Source organism: Lepus europaeus, chromosome 11, assembly GCF_033115175.1.
Source record: "Lepus europaeus isolate LE1 chromosome 11, mLepTim1.pri, whole genome shotgun sequence".
NCBI classification, from domain to species: Eukaryota; Metazoa; Chordata; class Mammalia; order Lagomorpha; family Leporidae; genus Lepus; species Lepus europaeus.
In genome coordinates, this window is record NC_084837.1 from 78,559,467 (window position 1) to 78,576,625 (window position 17,159).

Below are 17,159 nucleotides of genomic sequence, written 5' to 3' on the forward strand. Positions count from 1 at the left end.
ATTGCTGTCAGCAGTGGCTTCTCATCCAGATATGAGGTACATTTCTCATCAGTCATGAAGAAAATAGTTTGGGAATGCTGATCATAATGAGATCAGAATGTGTCATAAGGAAAACAAATTCATATAGGATAGGAACAAGGATTAAATTCTTGTTCTTTGCAAAGTGACCTTTGTGTTCCTTTATATAGTTTTAGTTCAGTGACAAAGCCTAGTAGATCTGGGCTCTTACATTTAGTGTACTGTGTTTATTTTATAGGTTTCACCCATAATGGTAGGATGTGTGATTTTGAATAGTTAAAGAATAGTTAAATTTATTTTAGTAATGTTAGGCACTGGTGATCAGTATTTCTTAGATATCTCCCTTATTGTCAGCTCTTGCGGCTGGTAAGGAGAGCTAGTAATAATCCTAGCTGGGATTTCTAAAGTGAAATGAGAGCAGATTACCATTTCTGGTTCACATAGGTGGGTGTGGAATAATGTGTGCAGTACTGTGTGGCTTTCTTTTGCTATTAGGTTATAATGCCATCTTACTAGTTCAAGTGATCATTTTAAGTGTGTAACTAACCATATAGATAGGAATAAGTGTCAAAGGGATCACATAAATAATACCAAGTGTCTACTAATAACAATAGATAGAATCTGTGATCCCTTTGACACTTACTCCTATCTATATGGTCAGTTACACACTTAAAATGATCACTTGAACTAGTAAGATGGCATTAGTACCACACAGGTTAGTGGGGTTTGGAGTCCCATGACAAGTGTTTAGCTTTACTCTTAGGGGTAAGTCTGTGGGAATGTGTCCCGAACTGTACATCTCCTCCCTCTCTTCGTGAATATACTTCTTTTGTACACATTATTTAATCTTTGGAGAACTTTCAAAGAAGGGTCCATTTTTAAAGGTGAGGATATTGAAGTTCTCTTTGCCAACCAGATTCATCAACTTTCCCCATTCTTCCTGTAAGAAATGCTCATTGTTAATCATGGTTCATTATATCTGGTCACTTACACTTTAGTACACTTCTATACTTTTACTCCAGACACAGGAGTTGTTCCTTACCAAGAGTCTATTGTATTTGTTCCCAAACATCATTGTTTATTTAAAATTAAGCTGATGAATCAGTAAAGCAGGTTGTTTTATGAAAGCTGACTTGAATATTTAGAAAGACCCAGTGATAACAAGCTACAGTATTTGCTATTGAATTATGTGCGTTTGGTATAACATTAATATGCTGGAGAAGAAACAAATATGGAAGATCCTGAATTTATTTCTTTTCAGTTGCATTTGGTTTTGCTGTACTTTAAAGCTGAACACTGTGGAGAATGCATTAGGAATATGACTTAGGCAAGAAAGGCAATTTGGAAACTAATGAGGATCCATACACCATAAAAAAGAAAAAAAAATCTTGATCCATAGTTTGAAACCAAGATGGAAAGAAAAGATAGAAGAAGAAAGTACATGAAGAAGAAAATATCAACTTTATTAGTGACGCAGTGACTAGAGTTGTTGCCTCCAGACTGGCCTGCTAGCACTGTAAAGAGAACACCTAGAATTTCTAGCTTTCATCATTCAACACCTGATTAAGACAATAGTTCCAATCTCCAGTGTTAACAACACTGGTCAGGAAGCTCACTCCTCTTTGAGGTGTATGTAGCATGGGTAAGAAGGAAGGAGTTCTTCCATAGAGGTTTTGGTTAGGTAAAGGTAGTTCCTGTATCAAAATACGAGGGCACAGCAAAAGTTTGTAAATGCTAGAATTAAAAGGTAAGTTTATTTGGGGGCAAAAAAAAGTTTTTTGAAGTCTTTGCTTAGTTTTTTTTATAATATGCATTTTCCATAAACTTTTTTTGGGTTATGTTTCACATTTAAAAATATTTAAGATATACCTGGCTCATTCATTTATATATTCACCTTAATCTACTTCAGAATTTATACAAAATTTATATTTGCTGAAAAAGAATGGAGCCTAAATTCAAACTTAGTCCTGTCCGATTTATGAGCCTGTGGGCTTTTCGCTGAGTCATATTTGTTGAGCTTTCTTTACGGCATCTTCCTGGTTATGTTTTTTCTGTGTATACCTGAATTTTCTAATTATGTCGACTACAGGGCTTACTTTAGATGCCACATGAGAATAATCCTCAAACTGGAAAGTTTGTATCAAATAACATAATGGGATGACATTATAATCTGTAGTAAGTGAAGAGAAGATTACAGTTTAAGAGTTATATACTCAGCGATATGTCTGGCCTCAGAGCCAAACAAGTTAGCTGAATGAACTTACATCTCCTTAGACAGCACTTTTATTTCCATAAATAATACATCTACACTGTTTTTCTTATTTTTTTAAGATTTTATTTATTTATTTATTTTAGAGGTAGATTTACAGGCAGTGAGAGGGAGAGACAGAGAAAAAGATCTTTCTTCTGTTAGTTCACTCTCCAAATGGCTAAAACAGCCGGAGCTACGCTGACCGAAACCAGGAACTAGTAGCTTCTTCCAGGTCTCCCATGCAGGTGCAGGGGCCCAAGGATTTGGTCCATCTCCCACTGCTTTCCCAGGCCATAGCAGAGAGTTGGTTTGGAAGAGGAGCAGCCAGGACTTGAACTGGTGTCCATAAGGGATGCCTGTGCCGCAGGTGGAGGATTAATGTGCTCCACAGCACTAACCGCTCTACACTGTTTTTTAAAAATGTCCTTCTTGTGAAAGATATGTGATCACCAGTATAATGAAGCATAAAAGAAATTAATGAAAAGTTAAACTGTGTTAGTAAAAATGTGTCAGAATCATAGATAATATGTATTCGCTTTGTAAGCTTAGCTAGGGTGACGAATTCATTTGCATACTTTAAGAGGATCACTCATCAACTCTTCTGTCCTCTGTATGGGAGGCATACATAGAATTGGGGCTCTTAAAAATGGTTCTGTAGGAATGATAATTAGTTGGGAAACCAAAGGTAGAAAAACCAAGGATGAATGGGAATAATATTCTCCAGAATTTTGAATACTGCCCTGTAAAAAAGGAGGTAGATGAGGTAGATTTCTCTGTTGTTCTTCTAGAGTCAGGGATAGGAAAAGGTTTTTTTGGTAAAGGCTGAGATAAACATTGTGGGATTTGTGTTGCAATCATCTAACTCTGCCATTGTAACATGGAAGCTGCCGTAAACACTGTGGTAAACAAATAGGAATGGCAATTTATTCCAGTGGAATTTTATGTGAGAAAACAGGCTGGATTTCATCACTAGGCAGTGGTTCTGGAAGAGCATAGTTTTCCTCTTCGTTTAACAGAGTGCCTTCCAAGAGATTGTCGGTTTGGTCAGTGAAAGGACTTTGAGAGGCCCGAGTGCCTTGTTACTGATGTATTGAAAGCATCCATCACCAAGCTGTGGTGAGGACTCTTGAACTGACTAGAAGGGAGGAGCAGAAGACTCCTAATATATCTCCTAGTTTTTTTCTTGCCAATTTTCTTTCTCTGACTGATTAAAGTTCTCTGATTAAGGTTTTTTTGGAGATTTATATATATATATTTTTGAAAGAGTTACACGGAGAGAGGAGAGGCAGAGAGAGAGAGAGGTCTTCCATCTGATGGTTCACTCCCCAGTTGGTGTCTGGCGCTGCTCCGATCTGAAGCCAGGAGCCTGGCACCTCTTCCTGGTCTCCCACATGGGTACAGGGGCCTAAGGACTTGGGCCATCTTCTACTGCTTTCCCAGGCCATAGCAGAGAGCTGGATTGGAAGTGGAGCAGCTGGGTCTCTAACCGGTGCCCACATGGGATGCTAGCGCTTCAGGCCTGGGCATGAACCCACTGTGCCACAGCGCCGGCCCCTCTGTGATTAAGTTTTAAAATGTTTAAAACTGAATGGAAAATTAATGAGTGAGAAAATAAGTGTTTATTAAACTTTGTCTGAGCTTGCTTAATTTGTTTTATTGAATTATATCTCAATATTGTATATATTTTATGTACATTTTATTAGTTTTGCTATCTGAGGACAGATGTATACTTCAAAAGGCTCATGGAAAATATAATTAAAAGAGAAGTTTATTTTAGTGTAGGTTTTTGAAATCTGTCACATGAAGTCTTCAAAAAGTTCATGAAAAATGCATACTATGAAAACTTTTAAAATTGTTTTGCGCCAAAATTAAAACTTCTAATGTTATTTTTCTTCATGAACATTTTGGAGTACGCTTGTCTATCAATGTACTACACCCTAAATAAGATATGTAGACATCCTTCACTCTAGAAAGTTTCATTATACGCGTTTGAAGCTAGTTCTCCTCAATACTTGTCTCCTGGAACTAACTCATCAAATCCCCCACCCCCCAGGTATTTTCTTTTCTTTCCTTAACCATATGAAGTTCTTTTTTTTTTTTTTTCCAAGATTTATTTATATATTTGAAAGGCAGAATTACAGAGAGGGAGACAGAGAAGATCCTCCATCCATTGGTCCACCCCCTAAATGGCAGCAATGGCCAGGGCTAGGCCAGGCCAAAGCCAGGAGCTATATTCTGGTTTCCCATGTGGATGGCAGAGGCCCAATATCTTCGGTCAACCTCCTCTGCTTTCCTAGCCATGTTAGCAGGGAATCAGATTGGAAGTGGAGTGGCTGGACTGGGACTCCAATTGGCTCCCATGTTGGATGCCTGTACTGCAGGCACCAGCTTAATCTTCTACACCACAGTGCCAGCCCTTACTCAATATATTTCTGTCACTGTACATTAACTTTAGCCTGTTCTAAAAGTACCTCCATAATGCAACATATAGCATAAACTCTTGTATCTGACTTTTTGGACTCAATCTGTTTTTAGATTTATCTGAGGCACTGTATGCATCAAAAATTAGTTTTCTGGGGAGGATGTTTGGTCCAGCATATAAGGCATCCACGCCCTGTATCAGAGTTCTCGGGTTCAAGTCCCAATTCTTTCCAGTTAGCTTCCTAATGCAGCCTCTGAGAGGCAGAGATGATGAATGACTTGGTTAGGGCCCTGCCATCCACATGGGAGATTTGAGTTGAATTCTCATCCACAGCTTTGGCCTAAAGCAACAGATTGGAACTTCTCTATCTCTCTTGCTCCCTGCCTCTCATATAAATAAATAAAAATTCAAATAGTTTATTTTCATAACTGAATTATAGGTTTTCATATATCAGTGTTTAAGTAAGTACTTTTGCTATTGTAAATAAAGCTCTGAGATTCTTATACAGGTCTTTGTATTTATTTTTATTGGGCAGATACTCAGTGGAATTGCTGGGGCACATTATAAATGTATGGTTCACATTCTGAGAAACTGGGCTACTGCTTTTTCAAAGTGGTAGTATTGGTTTACACTTCCACAAGCAATCTTCACTCTTGCAGTTGTTCAACATTCTCTGTAACACTTGGTATTGACAGTCTTTTTAAGTTTAGCTATTCATGTGAATATGTGGTAGTATCTTATTAGTGTGCATTTTTCTTATTACTGATAATATTAACCATCTTTTTCTGTGTTTATTGTCCACTCATGTATTTGCCTATTTTAAATTGAATTGCAAGCTTTTGATTAAATTTAAAGGGCTTCCTTTTTTTTTTTTTTTTAAATAAATTTTTTGACAGGCAGAGTGGACAGTGAGAAAGAGAGACAGAGAGAAATGTCTTCCTTTTGCTGTTGGTTCACCCTCCAGTGGCCGGCATGCTGCAGCTGGCGCATTGCACTGTTCTGAAGCCAGGAGCCAGGTGCTTCTCCTGGTCTCCCATGCGGGTGCAGGGCCCAAGGACTTGGGCCATCCTCCACTGCACTCCCGGGCCATAGCAGAGGGCTGGCCTGGAAGAGGGGCAACCGGGACAGAATCTGGTGCCCCAACTGGGACTAGAACCCCATGTGCCGGCGCTGCAGGCGGAGGATTAGCCTATTGAGCTGCGGTGCCGGCCTAAAGGGCTTCTTAAAACTTTTTGTGTAAAACTTTTGTCACTTATTATATGTATGAAGAGAGCTTTCAGTGTTTGTAAATTTTCTTAAGTCTTTTGAATTGTATTCTTAATCTTAGTGAAATCATATTTATCATATTTTCCTCTTTTTAAAACTTTTCCTGTCCTGTCTTAAAACATCTTTTATTTCAGAATTGTGAAGATATTTTCCTTTGTGTTCTTCAAAAGTTTTAGTTTTATATTTTTCATTTGGTTTTCTTAACCATTTCAAGTTAATTTTTGTTTACAATATGATAGAGATTAATTTCTTCGTTGTTTTCTATGCATTTTACTATCATTTTGTTAGTTTTATTTCAAATATTTGAATAAAGAAATTTTGAATGGACTTTCAGTGATTTTTTTTTAAGGAATATTTATTTATTTGAAAGGCAGAGTTACAGAGAGATATCTTCCATCTGGTGGTTCACTCCCCAAATGACTGCAGCAGCCAGAGCTTAGAGCTTGGCCAGGTTGAAGCCAGAAGCTTCTTCCGGGTCTCCCACATGGAAGCAGAGTCCCAACCACTTGGGCCATCTTTCACTGCTTTCCCAGGCCCTTAACAGGGAGCTGGATCAGAAGTGGAGCAGCTGGAACATTATGTGACATCCATATGAGATGCAGCATCACAGGTGGTGGCTTAACCTGATATACCACAGTAGTGGCCTAGGTTGTTTGCTTTGCTCTTTTTTTATTTTTATTTTTTCCTTTGCTACTCTACCTCTTTATTGCGTGGAGAAAAATGGATTTTATGATAACCTATGTGAGTTAATGGTATTGCTTTTGAGTTTTACTTTAAGATTTATTCAAGAATAAAATGAACTTGATGGTTTACAATTTCATAAAGTTTAACACATGTATGGATATATATATGACTGTTAGGTTTCATACAATTATCTGAAAGAAATTTTTGATAATTCTCAAGAAGTTTATGTAAAATGAATTAAAAGATAGGTACTTTGGTGTATATAGATAAAGGCTTACTAATTTAATAACAATAAAGTGTGCCACTTTGAGAATCATTGAGCACCTGTTGTTGAGGTTATATAAGCAGAGACCCCATGCATATCATAATACATACACCACCACCACGACTACCCCTGCTTTAAGAAAACAACTGATTGTAACTATAAAACCTGGACAGACTACATGGTAAATAGCAGACAGATTGGAGAGTATCAGATTTCAAAATACCACCAGATTTCCAGGATCCCTTAGCCTAAACTCCATGCAATCCTGGAAGTGAAAGCACTGTGATACACACATTACAAGATCCCGTAATCCTCTAGTTGTAGTTCGAGGGGTGAACTTGAGATAGGTCAATAAAAATTTTCCAGTCTGAATAATAAACAGGGAAGAACAAAGAATTTCAGAGAACTGTGGGCCAGTAACACAAGGTCCAGTGTTTGTGTCATTCAGTTCCAGGAGAGAAAAAATAGTGTGATGCAGAAAAAAATAATTTGAAAATATAATGACTGAAAACTATGATTGTTTTAAAATTCATAGAACTGTACACCAAAAGTGAAAAAAAAATCTTCTTTTTGCTGTCTGAAAATTAAAACAAAAATACTTGAAATAGAGCAATATACTGAAGAGATAATGTGGAATTTTTGTTTCATTGTAGTAAATCCTGGACTCCTTTGATTTTGGGAATTAGTGGTTGCACAGTTAGTAATGAGGAACTTTTCAGACTTTTCCCACAGTACTGTATTTGAGCCGAACTAATAATTTGATGTGAATAGTGGTGGCAGGATGCTTAATTGCTTTTACTTTTTTTTTGGACAGGCAGAGTGGACAGTGAGAGAGACAGAGAGAAAGGTCTTCCTTTGCCGTTGGTTCACCCTCCAATCGGCTGGTGCACTGCGCTGATCCGAAGGCAGGAGCCAGGTGCTTCTCCTGGTCTCCCATGAGATGCAGGGCCCAAGGACTTGGGCCATCCTCCACTGCCCTCCCTGGCCACAGCAGAGAGCTGGCCTGGAAGAGGAGCGACCGGGACAGAATCTGGTGCCCCAACCGGGACTAGAACACCGTGTGCCGGCGCCACTAGGCTGATGATTAGCCCATTGAGCCGCGGCGCCGGCCTTTTTTTTTTTTTTTTTTAAGAGTAATTCTTGTGTGGCTTTTTTTACTCTTCATTTCCTCCCTCCCTCCCTTCCTTCTGGCAGAGGTAGTGAGAGACAGAGAGAAAGGTCTTCCTTCCGTTGGTTCACCCCCCAAATGGCCGCTACGGCCAGCGATGCGCCGATCCGAAGCCAGGAGCCAGGTCTTTCCTCCTGGTCTCCCATGTGGGTGCAGGGCCCAAGCACTTGGGCCATCCACCACTGCACTCCTGGGCCACAGCAGAGAGCTAGAATAGAAGAGGAGCAACCGGGACAAGAACCCGGGGTGCCGGCACCGCAGGCGGAGGATTAGCCCCTTTCACAGGTGGCAACATTTTACTGAACTGAACCTAAAGGGTGAGTTCTTGTCCACCAAGAATTAGTCAATGACAGTGACAGAATATATGGCAAAGGAAGAAAAACGACACACCAACTAACAAAGCAAACAAAGCAAAAGCCCTAACCCTTTATATGTAAAACACAGATAATAGCACTTCTAGCTGGAGCCTCGGCTCCATAGGCTAATCCTCCGCCTTGCGGCGCTGGCACACTGGGTTCTAGTCCCAGTCGGGGCGCCGGATTCTGTCCTGGTCGCCCCTCTTCCAGGCCAGCTCTCTGCTGTGGCCCGGGAAGGCAGTGGAGGATGGCCCAAGTGCTTGGGCCCTGCATCTCATGGGAGACCAGGAGAAGCACCTGGCTCCTGCCTTCGGATCAGCGCGGTGCACCGGCTGCGGCGGCCATTGGAGGGTGAACCAATGGCAAAGGAAGACCTTTCTCTCTGTCTCTCTCTCTCTCTGTCCACTCTGCCTGTCAAAAAAAAAAAAAAAAGAAATAAAAAAGAAAACAGAAATAAAAATCTGTAAGTGGTAGCTCCTCAAGTTTTTAATTTGCATTTTGCAGAGGCTGATTATGAAGTTAAACATCTTTTCGTTGTGTTTATTAGCTGCTGTTGTATCTTCTTTGGAGACCTGTCTATTAGGATCACTTGTGCAGTTTTTCATTGAATTGTATTTTTATTATCCTGTTGTGGTTCTTTGTAAAATATTACGATTCTGTAGTTTCTCTTTTCAGTTTCAATTATTTTTTATAATAACCAGTTTACTTTTTTTTTCTGCTTCTATTTTTGGTGTTATATCTCAGTAAGACAAAAATTTTAAATGGAGCAGGTGAAAGAAGCAAGCACTATAATATTTTCCACTGAGCAGAAGAAATTTTTAAGGCCTTTCTTATAGTAATTCATATGATTGGGGCAGCTGCACATAACTAGCATGTTGGAATTATGTAGTTAGTTCAGTTAAGGGAAGAGGGGGTTTGTTTTCCCTGGACAAAGAAGAAAAAAAAAAGAAAATTTAAAACATGGGGGAATGTTTGGTATAGTTGTTAAAACATAACTTGGGATACCTGCATCAATATCAGAATGCCTGGGTTTGGGTCCTGACTCTGCTCCTTATTCCAGCTTCCTGCTAATGGATGCCCTGAGAGGCAGTGGTGATGGCTCATGTACTTGGGTACCTGCCACCCCTCCTAGATGGAGTTTTAGGCTCCTGTCTTCAGCCCAGCCCTGCCCCAGCTGTTGCAGGCATTTGGGAAATGAATCAGTAAATGGGAGATCTCTGTGGTGGGTTTGTCTGTTGATCAGTTTCTCATTTTGTCTGTCTCTCGCTCTCTCCTTCCTTCTTTCCCTCCATCCCTTCTTCCTCTCCCTCATGCCTATCTTTCAAATAAATAAGTAAGAATAATAATTTTTAAAGATTTATTTATTTGAAAGAGTTACACTGAGAGAGGAAGACACACACACACATACACAAACACACACACAGACAGAGACAGAGAGTGGGAGAGAAGTCTTCCATCCACTGGTTCACTCCCCAAATGACTGCAATTGCTGGGGCTGGGCCAGGCCGAAGCCAGGAGTCAGGAGCTTCTTCCATATTTCCCACGTGAGTGCCCAGGCCCAAGTATTTGTGCCATTTTTCCTGCTTTCCCAGGTGCATTAGCGGAGAGCTGAATCAGTGGAGCAGCTGGGTCTCTAACCGTTGCCCATATGAGATGCCAGCATCGTAGGCGGCAGCTTTAACCTGCTAAGCCACAATGCCAGTCCCTAAAGTAAGTAAAAAATTTAACAATTTTATTGTTCTCTTAAATTGATTATTATTAGGTGATAAAATATAAAGTAATAAAACTAGAGTTTGGAAAATAATTTTCTGTACAGATTTTTGAAAGTTGTGTAAGCTCCCTAGTGGTGGGGATAGAATGGGTAGTTAGAGAGGTCTGGAGATCCAGTGAGAATAGGGTGAAAGAGAGGAAGATAAAAAGTCCAGTCTAGTCTGTCATTTTCTTATGATACTGTTGGGTTTAGTAGCAAATATGGTTTCCTTAGAAAATCATTAATTTCTTTTGAGTATGTGTTCTATTTCTTTGATTCTCTGATATTGTAAGTTGATTTGCTTTTTTTATTGGATTATTTTTTATTGACACAATAATTGAACATATTTATGGGGTACAATGTAGTATTTTGATACATGCATACATTTAAATGATCAAATTAGGATAATTAGCTTCCATCACTTCATATATTGCAGATATCTTTCTATGTGAACATTTAAAAGTCTTTCTTCTAGCTATTTAGAAATACACAATATGTTATTGTTGACTGGTTGGTTTTTTAACAAGTGAATTAAAATGTATCCATTTCGTACTGATTTTCATTTGCTTTTTCTATTCTTATGTATATGCAGTTGCTATCTCTGTTTCTCTTTCACACACATGTGCACACACACACATGATTAATTAGACACAGCAGAATACCAGTATTTGTTATTCAGGAAGGATTTTGTTTCTTGTTCTAGTGCTGTCATACACAGAGCGGCATCATATTGTATATCACAGTCAGTACCAAATGTGAGGTAAGCTGTGTTTAGAACAGCTTAATAGATGTCCAAAGAAAAGGAGTTTGAATTTCAAAATGAAGCAGTCTTTAGAGTAAACCAATATTTGTAAGAATTTGATTAAAAACAAAATCAAGTGAAAAATTTGTATTCTGACTTAATTAGAAAGGGGTAATAGTTGACTGCTGCCTGCAACACCAGCATCACATATTGAATCACTGGTTCAAGTGAGTACTGGCTGCTCCACTTCCTATCAGCTCCTGCTAATAGCTGTGAAAACAGCAAAAGCTGGCGCACGTTCTTGGGCCCTTGCCTCCTTGGGAAACCTGGATGGAGTTCCAGGCTCCTGGCTTTGGCCTGGTACAGCCCTGGCCGTTGTGGCCATTTGTGTAGTGAACCAGTGGATGAAAGATCTGTCTCTCCCTCTCTTTGTCACTCTGCTTTACAAATAAGTAAAATATATTTTTAAAAATTGGGGGGCAGGATTTATACCTGTTAACTCACACTTTCTGTTTAGGTAATTGGGGTAGGGAATCTGTTAATAACAAGGAAGTACCTGGGTATCATTTTGTACCACTATACATTAAATGAGTCTTTCGAATCTTCTGCTTGTTTCAGGTTTCTATCCATGAATCACCTAACTGTAAATGTGCTGTTCTCATCTCTGCATTCTTGCCAGAGCATGTCCTTCCCTTAATAAGTAAAGGATAATAAATTATCATTTTGATGGAAAAAGGGAAAAGAGACAAAGAAACAGTAGCGTTTAAAATATTTTTCTTCTTTTAGAAATGCATTTTTGTTACCTTTACTAGGGGACTACTTTTGGAAGAGGGGAAAGGAAAACTAGGTAGGTCTTTTTTTCTTTAGTCCTTGTTCAAGTGTATTGTAGACATACAGATAAAACTTAGAATTGTTTCAAAAGAGGAAGGGCATGGGAAAGGTGACTTAGACTTTCTGACATATTTTTTTTCTTTGTGAATGAAGGAAAATAAGAATGTAATTCCCTTTCTCTCTGTCTCTCTCTAACTCTGCCTGTCAAAAAAAAAAAAAAAAAAAGAATGTAATCCAAGTGCTGATTTTTGTGATGAGTTAGCCCCTTAACTTCTTGTGTTTCTGACACAAAGAACTGGCCTTAGGTTTGGGGCTGCTGCCTTCTTACTCTTGTTCTGCACTCTTCACTCACAGCTGACTCACAGGTTGCTTGTACTTGTTGACTTTTTGTTTTAAGGTACGTTGGAGACTGTCTTCTAGTGTAAAGAGGTTGCGTGAATACATCCATATTCACCTATATATGAGATTGATGGTTTTATTCAGGGTACATCAATGCCTGTATGCTGGTGTAAATCCGGCTTGGGTTGCTCTTTGTTACACATTTTCACATGCTGAAGTTCAACTGCTACTTTTCCCATCTGTGGAATATCGCAGTGGAAGTCTTAGCATTTTACTAGTCGTTGTGGTTTGCACACCCAGCTGTTTGACTTGATTTCCCTGTTGGAGGTATTTGTGTTTTTTGATCACTTATGGAATCAATTTACACTTTTCCGTATACTTTGGTGTTTTTCCTCCCTGTTTTTGTTTCTGTAGATCCTTAACCATGACGCTCCAGAAATCCTTAATTCAGACATATCTTTTTTTTTTATAAGTCTTTAAAAATGGCATGCCTATGGGTTCCTCCCCCCCCCCCCCTTTTTTTTTTCTTTTACAAACCCTTGTGTCTCGAGGGCTGGCTTTCAATAGATCACAGTGACTGAGCTGCTCTGCCTCATATGAAATCCCAACCCAGAAGCAGGTTGTCTACAAATGCTTTAGCACCAGGTTGCCCACTAACTTGCATTGCCTGACAGATTAAAGGGTGGCCTCCTTTCCCAGGATGAAGGACTGTCCCCACTGGATATGGGTTACTTTTGACATTACACTTCCATATCTTCTCAGGGAAGTCTCAGAGACGTTAGTCTTGATCTCTTCTCCAGCTCCTTCCCTTTAAACAAGTTTGGTTCCTTCTCTACTTTTGCTTGCTGATTCTGTCAGTGAACCTTCATCTCCTTACTCCATACCAGCTTATCAAGAATCATGAGACCCAGTTACTTGTATAGCTTAGGGTTTCTTCTGGACTTCCTTAAGTACAAATGTTATTCTCCCTCCCCTCTGACATAATAACTGTTACTTACTAAGGTGCTGCAGTTACTGACCTCCTCAGAAGTCATGCTTGGCTGTCATCCAAAGGATTCCGAACCATTTAATTTCTTGTGCAGTTTAAATTCCTGATTTTCTTAATACCATGGACTGTGTATTTGATTTTGGAATCTATCTTGGCATGTGTGATGGCTTTTCATACTTCAAATTAATCAGTTTTGGTTTAAAAAGTATATTGATTTTATTCCATTTATCTTCACTGGTGGATTCCATTTATCTTCACCAGTGTATAACGTGACTGACCCGTCAATGAAACAGATGGAAAGGAGTTCCATGAGAAATGGCTGAATAGTGGAAGTTTGACTTTCTGGGAAAAAAAAAGCTTTACTGTCTCCTCTCCTTTGGAAGTGGGTATGAGGAAGAGCTCAAGCATCAAATGAAGAAACAGCTTTTTTAAGAATGGTATTCAGCAGGAGAAGATAAAAGCCCTTGCAGATAGTGTCTTAATTCTATGATTTATTTGTTTTTGAAGAGCCGTGAGTTCATAGAGCATCAAGAGTACTTTATGATCAGATGTAAATACAAATGGAAGTTCATAGACAGTAAAAGTAGTTCCTTTGAATTTTTCTATTGATGTTGCTTCCTTGATTGTGGTAAAATATAGCATTTAGGGCAATTACCTTACTCTTACTATGGATATGAAAGCAACTGAATTTATTACTGATTATATAGTTGGGGGTTGTAAAAGTTATTACAGTCAAAATCTCTGCTTATGTGCTTATAAGCTATTCATATATATTTTACAATGCACTATTACAGGGTACTGAAGATCAAACTCATATAAATCCCTCTTGGACAGCTTTTGGTATAGCCATGGTGCCTAACATTATTACCAACCTGTCCTAGCTACTGCACTAGAGTTCGTGGATAAATGTATAGGATCAATAATTCACATTGTAATGAAGAGTGGTAAAGAAATTGTTGGTGATTTTCTAGGATTTGATGACTTTGTCAATATGGTATTAGAAAATGTCACACCAGAAGGAAGAAGGATCACCATGTTAGTTCACATTTTACTAAATGAAAATATTATTTAAAAAATGCTGGTACCTGCAGGAGAAAGGTCTAAAGTATGAGCGGATTTCCTTAACTTATGCTAGGTTCTTTATTGTCTTATGATGGCAACAACACAGTTTTCAAAACATTTATTTATTTGAAAAGCAGAGTTATGGAGAGAGGGAGAGAAGAGAGAAAGAGACAGAGTATCTTTCAGCTACTGCTTCACTCCCTAAATGGCCTCAACAGCCAGGACTGGGCCAGGCTGAAACCAGGAGCCAGGAACTTCGCCTGGGTCTCCCATGTGGGTACAGGGGCCTGAGGACCTGGGCCATCTTCTACTTCTTTTCCAAGTGCATTAGCAGGAAGCTGGATGGGTAGTGGAGCAGCTGCGACTAGAACTGGCGCCCATATGGGATGCTGGCACTGTAGGCTGCGGCTTTACTTGCTATGCCACAATGCTGGCTCCTGGTTAACTGTTATTTTATGTACTATACAGCAATGGTCAGTGGAATGAAGATTGTAGTTGTTTGGCCACTTTGTTGCCTGTCATTTTACAACTATCTACTTTCTCATTTATATGGCCATTTGATTCTCAAGCAAAAATTATTCCAAATAAAAGGATGAACTTTAAAAAAAATCCCTTTTTATTGGTCCATTGCATGATTTGCTTATATGAATCTGTAGTTAGCTTCTCAAGTATTAACTTTTACAAATTAAGCTATCACTTTCTCAATTACATGATGAGTTTGAGGCAGGATATCATTAACCTTACATTGGATACTTCTGTGTAAGTTAAAACGACATTTGAGGGGCCAGTGCTGCGGCACAGTAGGTTAATCCCTCTGCCTGCGGCACCGGCATCTCATATGGGCACCAGTTCTAGTCCCGGCTGCTCTTCTTCCAGTCCAGCTCTCTGCTGTGGCCTGGGAAAGCATTAGAAGATGGCCCAAGTGCTTAGAACCCTGCACCCACATGGGAGAGACCAGGAGAAAGCACCCGTCTTCTGGCTTTGGATAGGCTCAGCTCTGGCCGTTGTGGCCATTTGGGGAGTGAACCAATGGATGGAAGGCCTTTCTCTGTCTCTCCCTCTAACTTTCTATAACTCTACCTCTCAAATAAATAAAAATCTTTAAAAAAGACATTTGAAGACAAATAGAAAAATACAATAGAAATTAAAAGATGGGTATTTTGACTGCCAAACAGATTTAACTCTGTTGAAATCTCTATTTTCTAATTACTCAGATTTTAATACAATAAAATTAAATGTCATCATCACGAATCTTTTGCAGTGCTGTAGAACCAAGTGCTCTTATTTGCTTTTCTGTGTCTTCTTCAGGTGGAGAAATTAGGTGTTACATCTTTTTGTTTTTTTAAATTTGGAGCCACATAGGCATAATTTGCAAGCCTTTACACAGTGGGAATTAATTGTGGTGATGGAAGCTGAAGTGTTATTCCATGCTAATTTTACAATGTGTATATAGTGCAGAAGTTAGACAAAGGGACTAAGTTAAACAAAGATCAAGAGCTACTGCCAAACCTAAAAACAACAATGGCACAAAAAAGGGAACAGAATGCAGGGTCCAATGCCAACAAAATCTAAATGTAAATTTGCTAGTTGACAGGCATCACATGTAAATGGGCTTATTTTGGCAACTCTTAGAACTAAAAATACCCAAAGATATCACTTATACAAAAGCAAAAGTAATTGCAGTTTTTTTTTTTCTTTTTGGTAAAGAAAATGGTCTTTGGAAATTTATAGCAGCCATTTAGTTTGTATGAAGAATGCTGCTTTTCACATTTGTTAAAATCCATTTATTGTTTTACATAATCCCATTACTAGTGTACTGTCTTTCTTCATATTCATGAAAATTATTTTGAGTGACATAAGAAGACATGACCACTACTTCAAAAGCTTACTGCACACTATTTTTCCTAATCTTTGGATTAGGGCCCATAGTTAGAATCCCTTCTTGTTATGTTTGCAGAGTATTGTATATTGTGAATATTTGCCATTTTCCACCCCTTGCCTGTTGTGACCATTTGCTTGATATAATTACTAAAATACCCTTTCACTTTATTTTATGGGACTAAATGAAAGTGAATCCTCAGCTGGCTGTCAGTCTGAGTCATGTTGTGGCTCACCAGATGGCCATAGGTAAAGGGAAATAAAAGCAGCCACCTTTATTTTAAGATAAAGGGAGAATATATCCCAGGGCCAAGCCAACAGGAAGTGGAGCTGCCTGGCATTATGGCAGCCACCCTGCTACGGTTCTCAGTGGAGGAGCTCACAGCTTCTCCTTGCTCTCAGCAAAAGTTTTCTGCAAGGAAAGCTTTTTAAAAAACAAAGCAAAAGAAACTAAACAAGGACAAAGGAGATCCTAAGAAGTCAAGAGACAAGATGTCATCATATGTAGTTCTGCAGACTTGCTGGGAGAAGCACAAGAGAAGCACGCAGATGCTTCCTTCAGCTTCTCAAGAGGTTTTAAGAAGTGCTCAGAGAGGTGGAAGACCATGTCTGCTCAAGAGAAGGAAAAACTTGAAGACATGGGAAAGGCAGACAAGACTCGTTACCTGAAACAGAAATGAAAACCTGTATCTTTCCTAAAGAGGAAACAAGAAAGAACTTGAAGGATCCCAGTGCACTCAAGAGGCCTCTTTCATTTTTGTCTTACTCTGTTCTGTCACCCAAAAATCAAAGGAGAACATCGTGGCCTATCCATTGGGCGGTAAAAAAAATACTGGGAGAGATGTGGAATAACACTGCTGCAGACAGCAAGCAGCCTGATGAAAAGAAGGGTACTAACCAGAAGGAAAAATGCCACAGGATATCTCTGCATATCAAGCTGAAGGAAAGCCTGATGCAGCAAAAAAGGAGTCTTCAAGGCTGGAAAGAGCAAGAAAAACAAGGAAGAGGGAGAAGACAAATGGGTGATGAGGATGAAGAAGATGGATACGTTGGTTCTAGTGCAGTTTTTTCCTTGTCTGTAAAGCATTTAAGCCCGTTTGACCCAATTCACTCGTTTAAAAAAATGGAAATCTCAGGAA

The 17,159-nt window shown here is 39.1% G+C and overlaps 1 protein-coding gene and 1 pseudogene across 5 annotated transcripts in view; both read left to right on the plus strand.

The window, feature by feature from the left end:
• Positions 1 to 17,159, plus strand: part of TCF12 (transcription factor 12) — a 414,455-nt gene that overhangs the window by 100,126 nt on the left and 297,170 nt on the right. The window contains exon 1 of one of the 5 annotated variants that reach the window (XM_062205991.1): positions 10,122 to 10,140. The exons of the other annotated variants lie outside the window; for them this stretch is intronic. The gene's annotated coding sequence lies outside the window, so the exon portion shown is untranslated. Of the gene's footprint in view, positions 1 to 10,121; positions 10,141 to 17,159 lie in introns of those variants that run through there. 5 annotated transcript variants of the gene reach the window in all.
• LOC133770197 (U6 snRNA-associated Sm-like protein LSm5) lies at positions 14,015 to 14,191 on the plus strand (annotated as a pseudogene).